This window comes from Pongo pygmaeus, chromosome 3 (genome assembly GCF_028885625.2).
Source record: "Pongo pygmaeus isolate AG05252 chromosome 3, NHGRI_mPonPyg2-v2.0_pri, whole genome shotgun sequence".
Lineage (NCBI taxonomy): Eukaryota > Metazoa > Chordata > Mammalia > Primates > Hominidae > Pongo > Pongo pygmaeus.
The window spans coordinates 118213526-118223430 of record NC_072376.2 but is presented as its reverse complement, the minus strand read 5'-3'; the positions used below and the strand labels follow the sequence as shown (position 1 = coordinate 118223430).

The following is a 9905-nucleotide window of genomic DNA, read 5'->3' as shown; positions in this document are numbered from 1 at the left end:
GACACAGGGAGGGGAACAACACACACTGGGGCCTGTCAAGGGGTGGGGTAGGGGGAGGAAGAGCATTAGGAAAAATAGTTAATGTATGTTGAGCTTAATATCTAGGTGATAGGTTGATAGGTGCAGCAAATCACCACAGCACATGTGTACCTATGTAACAAACTTGCACATCCTGCACATGTACCCTGAAACTTAAAATAAAAATAAGAGTGTTAACAGTTTAATTGCTTATTGCATATTGTAAAGCTACTACCCAGAGAGCTCAAATCGTTTTTTTACTTCAAGTTTATTACTTATCTCATCTTCTTTTATTCCCCTCAATATCTTCCTACTTTCAGAACCCCTCTCTGATTCTTCACACTCTGTGTATTCTTTTTCCAACTAAAAGGTCAGTCACCAGTTTCTTTGTCCCAATCAATGTACATCATGAGGGAGCTGATATCATGCCTTTGTCTCTTCTATTTCTTCTAATGTAGGAAATAATTATGTACTTTAAAAAAAATCACACCTTAATTTAGACCTTTTTTTTTCATGGCATGAGAACGTTTCAAACTGCCATCCTATATATTCATAGATCTCCACCTTAAAAGTGTAACATTTCAAGCTTTAGTCAGGATACAATTACTCCTTTTTTACATTCACCATTTTTATGCTGCTACCAGGAGATTTTTCAGCATTTGCTTTGACTTCAGTCATCAGTGTATTTCTTACTACTTTTGCACAGATCTGGGAGTTTTTGACATAGCTGAGCCCAGTCTGTTACCAATACATCCACATGATGTCATGACAGCAGATCAAGATTTGTTATTGGTTCAAATCTTGAAGCTCTATTGAATGGTGGGCTGGGTGCAGTGGCTCATACCTGTAATCTTAGCACTTTGGGAGGCTGAGGCAGGAGGATCACTTGAGGCCAAGAGTTAAAGACCAGCGTGGGAAACATAGGGAGACTCCTCTCTACAAAAATATTAAAAATTAAAAAAAAAATGGAATGGCAGTTCAGGTATCACTGCAGCTAACCTGTTGGAAGGTCACAGGCTGGTCAAAACAACAGTAACAACAGCAATTCTTCTTTTGTTGAAGATAATAGAATGATAAATTATAAACGCTTCAGTGAAATGTGATAAAATGACTGATCTGTATTTGTGTCCTTAGTATGTAAAAATTTGATAGTAAGAAAACATTAAAAATTTACACATTGCACATCGATGTCTGCTAACATCACAAAAGGAATGATGAACAGGAACTATGTCTTCCTGACGGAAAAAAACAATTTGCCACACATAAAAAAATTTAACATAAATCTGGTTTAATTTATAGGAAATACAGGTGACAGAGAAACATGTTAAATTATGTCAGCAATCAGGGAAATAAGAAACTGATTTATAAGAATTATAAAAAAACACAAGTTGGAGGAAAAATCTAATGACTTAAAGAAATATAGAAGATACATTAACTAATGCAATGTGATAATCTTATTTGGATCTTGATTCAAAAGAACTGTTAAAATAATGATGTATATGAGATCACTGAAAACTTTAACATTGATTAAGAAATTCATGATGGTTTGTATTTGTTTTTGTTTTTCTGTGATAGTATTATGGTTGTGCTAAGTAAATAGTCCTAAGTTTGTCCCAAAATTTTTAAAATAATTTTTAGTGATACATACTAACATATTTATTGATAAATTACATGATGTTAGGGCTCTGAGTTAGATTTTTCAAAGTTTCTTTTGAGAAATTGAAGTCTCAGTTTGCCTTGGGGTTAAAATTTACTCCCAAACTGAGAAATTAACATGAAGAATAGACTTGGGTGACAAAACACTTGAATCACCAACAGGAGCAAATATAAGACCACTTTGCAATTTCTAATTTTTTTTTTTTTTTTTTTTGAGATGAGTTTTGCTCTTGTCGCCCAGGCTGGAGTGCAATGGCACGATCTCTGCTCACTGCAAACTCTGCCTCCTGGGTTCAATTGATTCTCCTGCCTCAGCCTCCCGAGTAGCTGGGATAACAGGCGTGTGCTGCCACATATGGCTAATTTTGCATTTTTAGTAGAGATGGGGTTTCACCATGTTGGCCAGGCTGGTCTCAAACTCCTGACCTGAGTGATCCCCTTGCCTCGTCCTCCCAAATTGCTGGGATTACAAGTGTGAGCCACCATGCCTGGCCAGTAATTTCTTAAGAGCAGTTCTCTCCACATGGATTGCCAGAGAATTACCTATTTAAAATCAACTCTATCTTTTCACTTATCTTTCCAGTTTAACTCTCTCTAGAGCCCGAACACAACAATCCTTCAACTCCACCAGAACCTCTAATTTATTGATCCTTTTTCATGATCACCTTTTCATGATCCTGCACTTTCTAGATATTCTTACTTCTCTCCTTACCCTGCTTAAATTCCATGATCTGGCTTTACAATTAGTATATGCTGTCAACTCCATTGCATCTCTGCCTTTATGGTATTCACTTGGTAGAACTGCAAGCTTGGTTAAATCCACCTGTCCTCACTGCCCTGGCATGCTGCAGCTGAATATGGCTGGGAAAAACACTGAAACACTGACTGGTCCCACTTTAAATTCATGACCTTAAACCTCAAATGGCCCCTACACGTCCCGAATCCATTTCCTTTTCTCCTCTCCTATATCAGTGTTCTGTGCGTTCTCTGCTGTCAAATCCTGAGCACCTTCCCTCCCATCCTCTCAGATGATGAGTTTGCTTCCTACTTCTCTGAGGGAGTAGTAGAAGTTAGAAAAAAAATTTCTACAAAACTTGCATTCTACGAACTTGCATTACCATATCTGCTCACACTAGTCAGCTTGCCAGCCTTTATTCTCTGACTATAGATGAACAATTCGCACTTTGACCTCATACTAGCCTTTCAAATTGTGTACAGGACACCATCCCCTCCTGATTACTTGACGACTTCAGCAATTCTCTTTTCCCTCTCCTACACCATCAACTTATCCTCTCTTCTGGGACACTTTGAGGAGTAAATGCACTGCTATAATTCCATCTTAAAATATGCGTGCATGCATGCACGCCCAAACACACGCATACCCAGGAGAAAAATGTCTCTTGATTCCACTTCCCCTCCAGATCCTCCCTCATTTTTCTGAACTGTATTGTAATTAAACTCTTAGAAAAAGTTGTCTATATTCATTGACTACAATTTCCCTCTTGCCATCAGGCTTTTGGTCCAACCACTTCATCCTAACTGATCTCCCTATACAAATCCAAGGGTCAGTTTTCAGTCTTCATGTTACTTTACCTAACAACATTATTTGACACAACTAGTCATTCCCACCTCCTGGAAACACTGTCCACTTGACTTCAGAATTCCAGTCTCTCTTGTTTCTTCTCTTGGTATCTCTGGATACTTCTCTTAGCCTCTATTGCTAATTCATGGTCTTTACAGTGAATCTCTCTTTTTTTTTTTTTTTTTTTTTTTTTTGAGACGGAGTCTTGCTCTGTCGTCCAGGCTGGAGTGCAGTGGCTTTCGATCTCGGCTCACTGCAAGCTCTACCTCCCGGGTTCATGCCATTCTCCTGCCTCAGCCTCCCAAGTAGCTGGGACTACAGGCGCCCACAACCATGCCCAACTAATTTTTTTTATTTTTAGTAGAGATGGGGTTTCACTGTGTTGGCCAGGATGGTCTCAATCTCTCCACCTCGTGATCCGCCCACCTCAGCCTCCCAAAGTGCTGGGATCACAGGTGTGAGCCACCATGCCCGGCCAAATCTCTTAACTTTAGAGTGCCCCAGGGCTCAGTCTCTGGACTTCTCTTCTCTATTTATACATACACCTATGGTGATGACATCCAATCCATGACTTAATATCAGTTATATGTCATGATTGCCAATTTTAATTCTCTAGCTTGGACCTCTCCTGTGAATTCCATATTTATGTAGCAAATTGCCTATTTGAAATCTCCAGTTGGGTGTATAATAGGTATCTCAAATTTAAGATGTCCAATACTGAACACCTTTATTTTCCCACCCTCAAATCATGCTCTATGTAGTTACTAAATGGAAAATTAAGTTTTTTTTAAGTTGCTAGGCCCCAAACTTAAAGGCATTGTTGACATATTTTCTTCTGTCACTGCCCCCCGCCCCCCCGTCCCCCCGCATATCCAGTACTTTAGGGAATCTTATTGGATCTACCTTCAATATAACATTGGTTTGATCAATTATTATCATTTCTACTGTTTCCACTTTGGTTCAAGCCACCATCATCCCTCACCTAGATAACTAGAGTAGTTTCCTAAGTGTTCTCCATGCTTCTACCCTTGACTCCTTTAATCTATATTTAAATAGTATGCAAATTCAATTGCTACTTATGACTTACAAGACCCTATGCAATCTGCCTACCCACTATATGCACTACACTCTCCTGCTACTTTCCCCAAATTCTATTTTCTACAGCCATACTGGCCTACTTGCTGTTCCTTGAAGATGCCAGTCACTCTCCCTCATTAGGAATTGAAAAGATCTCCTGGAGAGCTCACTTTCTCACCTCTTTCAAGTCTTTCTTTGCTCATATAGTATTTTTCCAGTGAAGCCAAATATGGCTATTTCATTTATTCTGCAATCACTCCCACTGTCACTGTAAAACTGCCATACACTTGACCTGCTCTATATTTTTTTCTATATGACCTATCATATTATAATATATAATAAAATGTGCTTATTTATTATGCTACTTGTGTATCTCTTGTCACTACAATGTGGAATCCATTGTGAAAAGAGAATTTAATCTGTTTGCCACTAATACATTCTCAGCACTGAGACAAGGATCTGGCACTTATAAGAACTCAATTAATATTTGTCAATAGAATAAACAAATCTAAAATTACAAAACATTTGCAGTTTTTTTGTTATAAAATAATTGGGTAAAGACTAAAAATATGCATGTTTAAACTGATTAAAGACAAAATAAGGGAAAAACAAATGCGAAGAATAAGAAAAGTGACATAGGCTTATCAACATCAAAATGCCAAAAATAGCATTTTAACATGTAAAATATAAATAGAGGGAAAATGCTACACAAAAATAAAATAAATAATCCAATAAAAAAATGATACTACATGAACTGTATACACCGATGGCATAGTTTTGAACTATTAAAAGCAAAAATGTACAGAATTATAGAAAGAAATTAGCAGATGATCACAGAAAGATTTTAATAAATTTCCACCAAAAGAAGATTGGCGAAGGAGAGGAGAAAGATTAGTTAAGATATAGAAGAGTCAAGCAATAAAATTATCAGATTTTATCTAATTTTTATGTATTCATATGTATTATATAATATTTATATCATATAGTACTCTCATTTATTTATGCTATTTAAATATTAAGTATATCAATATATTTGCCCCCATAAAGAAAACCAGATGGTTCATTTTTCTATTTTTTATTTTTATTTATTTGTTTATTTTTGCCAGCCTGAGTTCTCATCATTTTTTAAAATAGCTACATAAAAGGCCATAAAAATTTCTTGAAAAATTAATGAGATGCATGCCATATTCTCTAATTTTGATTCAATTAAATATTTTTAAAGAAACAAACCCTGCTTAAATTTTGGAAACTGATATTTTAAAAACTTAATAATGTGCACAACTTTTTTGTATGGGTTAAAGGCATAAAAACAATTAAAACTACAAAATAGAATGAATAATTATCTGTCAGGTCTTACGGAGTACAGCTAAACTATAACTAAGGATGAAATTCATAGCCTTAAGTACATTTCTTTAAAAAATGAGAAACACGATGTGTTCGGGCTTGGGTGGGCGTTGGTGGTGTCAGGGTGTGGTGGGCAGAGAAGACTCTTGGCCAGGCAGATGGCTTCCTGGTGGCAGGGAATGGGGGCCTCTGTGCGCCGGAAATCTCTACAGCACCAGGAGCAGCTGGAGGACAGCAAGGAGCTGCAGCCTTTGGCCAGCCATCAGGAGACCTCCGCCGGGGCCCTGAGTTCACTAAGCAGACAGTTCCAAAGGAGGCTGCCCCTGAGAGCTGTCAGCCTCAGCCTCCAGGCAGGCCCCTCCTGGAAATGCCTGGAAACACCAGAGCCAGGGCCACAGGGCCTCCAGGCTGCAGCTCCCTCGGCTAAAGTGCCTTGGGTGCCAAGTCCCAGAGAATCCAGGAGTCCTGCCAAAGCGGCACCAAATGGCTGGTGGAGACCCAGGTGAAGGCCAGGAGGAGGAAGAGAGGGGCACAGAGGGCAATGGATCACCAACTCACAGCTTGAGCCACGAGAGCACCCGGCTGTCTGGAGCCGCCCTTGCCCACTCAGCCGCAGACCCCTGGGAGAGGGATCATCACCGCCTCTTTGCCCCATAGGCTCACCTGCCCACCCAGTAAGGCTGTCGAGGCGGGAGGCTGCCTTCCGGAGCCCCTACTCCTCAACAGAGCCCCTCTGCTCTCCCAGTGAGTCTGACAGTGACCGAGGGCCTGCGGGGGCGGGAACTCAGCATCTCCAGAAGCTCTCCCAGGAGCTGGACGAAGCTATTATGGCGGAAGAGAGTGGTGACATGACCATCTCTCTCATTCATGACGGAGGAAGTGCCCTGCAGTTCTGTCCTGCAGAAAACAAGACCTGTCTGACCACCGAGGCTTCATACCCGAGGATGTCTGTGCTTCCAATGAGCTTCCTGGAGGAACCACCCAGGAGTCATCAGTACCCCTGGGCCATGCTAACAAGGACCTGATTAACAAGGAGCCCTGTGCCCCGCTGCTCCAGCCACATCTGGACCCATCAGTGACTGCCTGCCACAGCCTGGGAGTGTCTTGTGGAGATCTTGCAGAGGTGGGGACAATTGTTCCTTCTAGTTTTCCAGGGACTCTTGGGCTTGGAAACTCATCGTACACTTGACCTTGAGTCTTGTATTTGCTTCATCTGTAATGTGAAGTGCCAGCATCAGATGTTTGAGAGCTCTGAGCTGTGTACCTGGGTGCCTGGTTTTTGGGGAGTCATTCGCAGAATCACTCACCCACTGTGTTTCTGGTGCCAAGGCTCTTGGTGGGGTCCCACTCTCATCCCTGCTTTTCCTACCAGGGACTCAAAGGAAGGCATAGGAGATATTTCCAGGCTTAAGACCATGGGCTCACGGGTACCTATTTGTATGCGCAAAGCAGAGTACTGTGGGTGTGCTGGGAGGGGTAGCCCTGTTCAAGAGCAATTTCTGCCCTTTGTAAATTATTTAAGAAACCTCCTTTGTCATTTTGTTAGAAAGAAACCTAGATAACATTGCATTCTCATAATAAAGACTGTTTGCATTTGGAAAAAAAAGAGAAACACTTAAAATAAATTAGTTAAGCATTCAAATCAAGAAGCTGCACAAATAATAGTGAGAAAACTTGGAAAGAAATTATTTTTCAAGAGAGATGAACAGAAATTAATGACTAGTAGACAACTTAAAAACAGGTGATTAATAAAATCAATCTATTTATTAAAAGATAAAAATACATTATCAAATAAAACTAATCAAAAGAATAAAGAAGCCACAAATAAATAATTTTAAGAAAAATGAAAAGAATGAATGTTTTAAAAGTCACAAGACAGCACCTTGAACAACTTTGTGTCAATAAATTTGAAAATGTTAAAATTTCATTTTTTCTAGAAAATATAAATTATCAAAATTGATTCAAGAAAAAACATAAGATATAAATAAGCCAATAACCATTAAAAATTACATCAGTAGTCAAAAATTTCTCCCTTAAAAATGAAACCATACAAAATTAGTTTTATAAGTGATTTTTCAACCAAGTCTGTGAGAAAAAAGATATTCTAGATCTTATTTTTAAAACTTTCCAAAAAGTGTAGACAAAGAAAGAAAATTATCTGCTTAAGAAATCTAAGGACAGAACCAGAAAAGTACTGAGCAGTTTCACTTATGAACATAAATGAAAAATTCTCAAATAAAATATTAGAAAATAAATGTCACCAGTATATAACATAACACGTCATGACCAAGTAGTGTTTTCTGAGGAATAAAGTGATATTTCAACATCAAGAAATTATCAATATAGTCCACCTCATTAACACACGAAAAGGAGAAAAAGCAAAAAAACATGCTAATCAATGTAGAAAAAGTATTTATTGCACTACTCATTTATGCTAAATTATTATTATTTATTTATTATTATTATTTTTTTGAGACGGAGTCTTGCTCTATCGCCCAGGCTGGAATGCAGTGGTGCTGTCTCTGCTCACTGCAAGCTCCGCCTCCCAGTTTCACACCATTCTCCTGCCTCAGCCTCCCAAGTAGCTGGGACTACAGGCGCCTGCCACCACGCCTGGCTCATTTTTTGTGCTAAATTATTTTTTAGAAACCAGAATTAGAAGAGAACTTCTTTAACTTACTTGAAAAGGTATTCACCAAAAACTCCACAAACACCTTAATTAATGGTGAAATTTTATAAGCATTTTCTTTAATATAAAGAACATCAGAAAAATTATCCAAAACTTAGAATTGGGCAAAAAAGAATACCAGGTGTTCTTTTGGCACAGTTCTGGGTTTGCACCTTTAGTTAATTTTTCTATTGACCTTGCTGTTTTACAGTCTGTAAATACAGAGATTAACTTGCAGATATTTGTCTAGTACAGATGAAAATAATTTCTCTTTAGTGAAAGATACAAACTCAAAGTAAGGTTTATTGCTCTGTAGGGTGTTAACCAGTTTTGTATTTAACCCAGCAATCTTATCCTAAAGTTCCTTTATTAAATTGCCTATAAATACCTTAGCTCTAAAGGATTTGTGTGTGTGTGTGTGTGTTTTTTTTTTTTTTGAGACAGGGTCTGGCTGTGTCACCCAGGCTGGAGTGCAGTGGCACCCTCACGACTCACTGCAGCCTCAACCTGCCAGGCTCAGGTTGATCCTCCCACCTCAGCTTTCCTAGTAGCTGGGACTACAGGGGCACACTACCACACCCAGCTAATTTTTGTATTTTTTGTAGAGATGAGTTTTTACCATGTTGCCCAGGCTGGTCTCAAATTCCCGGACTCAATTCAGGATCCGCCTGCCTCGGCCTCCTAAAGTGTTGAGATTATAGACATGAGCCACTGCGACTGGTCTGAAGTATTTTTTGAACTCATTTTAACATGTTCCTGGTTCTCCCATTAATTAATCAATTGAACAAAATCCTTGACACATACCCATTTTATATATTTGCATGAGTCATGATTTTACCTTTTGTCAAGTACACTTAAACAAGAACCAAATGAAAGATATCTGTTAATGCTGCTTCAATTCATCATATAATAAAAAACCTAAATAAAGTAAAATAAATAAGATGTGTGTGTAAGGATTAGAACAGAAGAGAAATAAAGTTGTGACCATCAGATGATATGGTTGTCTATATAGAAAATCTAAGAATTTAAAGGACAACCATTAAAGCAATTAAGATAATTCAGCTAACTTGCTGAATACAAGGCCAATATAAAAGAATTGATAGCTTGCCTAAGAACTTAGCAACGATGGTCATAAAAAGTAACTTGAAAAGATATAATTTACAAAACCAACAACAACCAAAAATGTACCTAGGAATAAATCTAATAGAAGGTGTTCACAATCTTTTTGGAAAAAAGTACAAAATTTTATTGAAAGATATGACAGAAGACCTAACTAAATTACAAGACATATTATACCCATAAATAGGAATATTTAATACCAGAAAAGTGTCTATTTTCTGAACTAATCTGTAAATTAAATGAAATTTCATTAAAATCCCAGCAATATATTTTTATGGAAATTTGTTGTTTTAAAAAAGTTATATGGGAGAGTAAAGTATTGTGAATAGTTAAGACCATTTTAAAGACTTGTCTTACCATATATCTACAGGATACCATAATATTTACAGGACAATGTGATATTGGTTCATAGACAAATAGATAAGTGGAATAGAATAGGAC

At 38.1% G+C, this 9905-nt stretch overlaps 1 pseudogene; it reads left to right on the top strand.

The window, feature by feature from the left end:
• Positions 1–5835: 5835 nt before the first annotated feature.
• On the top strand, positions 5836–6702 carry LOC129034578 (protein PIMREG-like; annotated as a pseudogene).
• The last annotated feature ends 3203 nt before the right edge of the window (positions 6703–9905 follow it).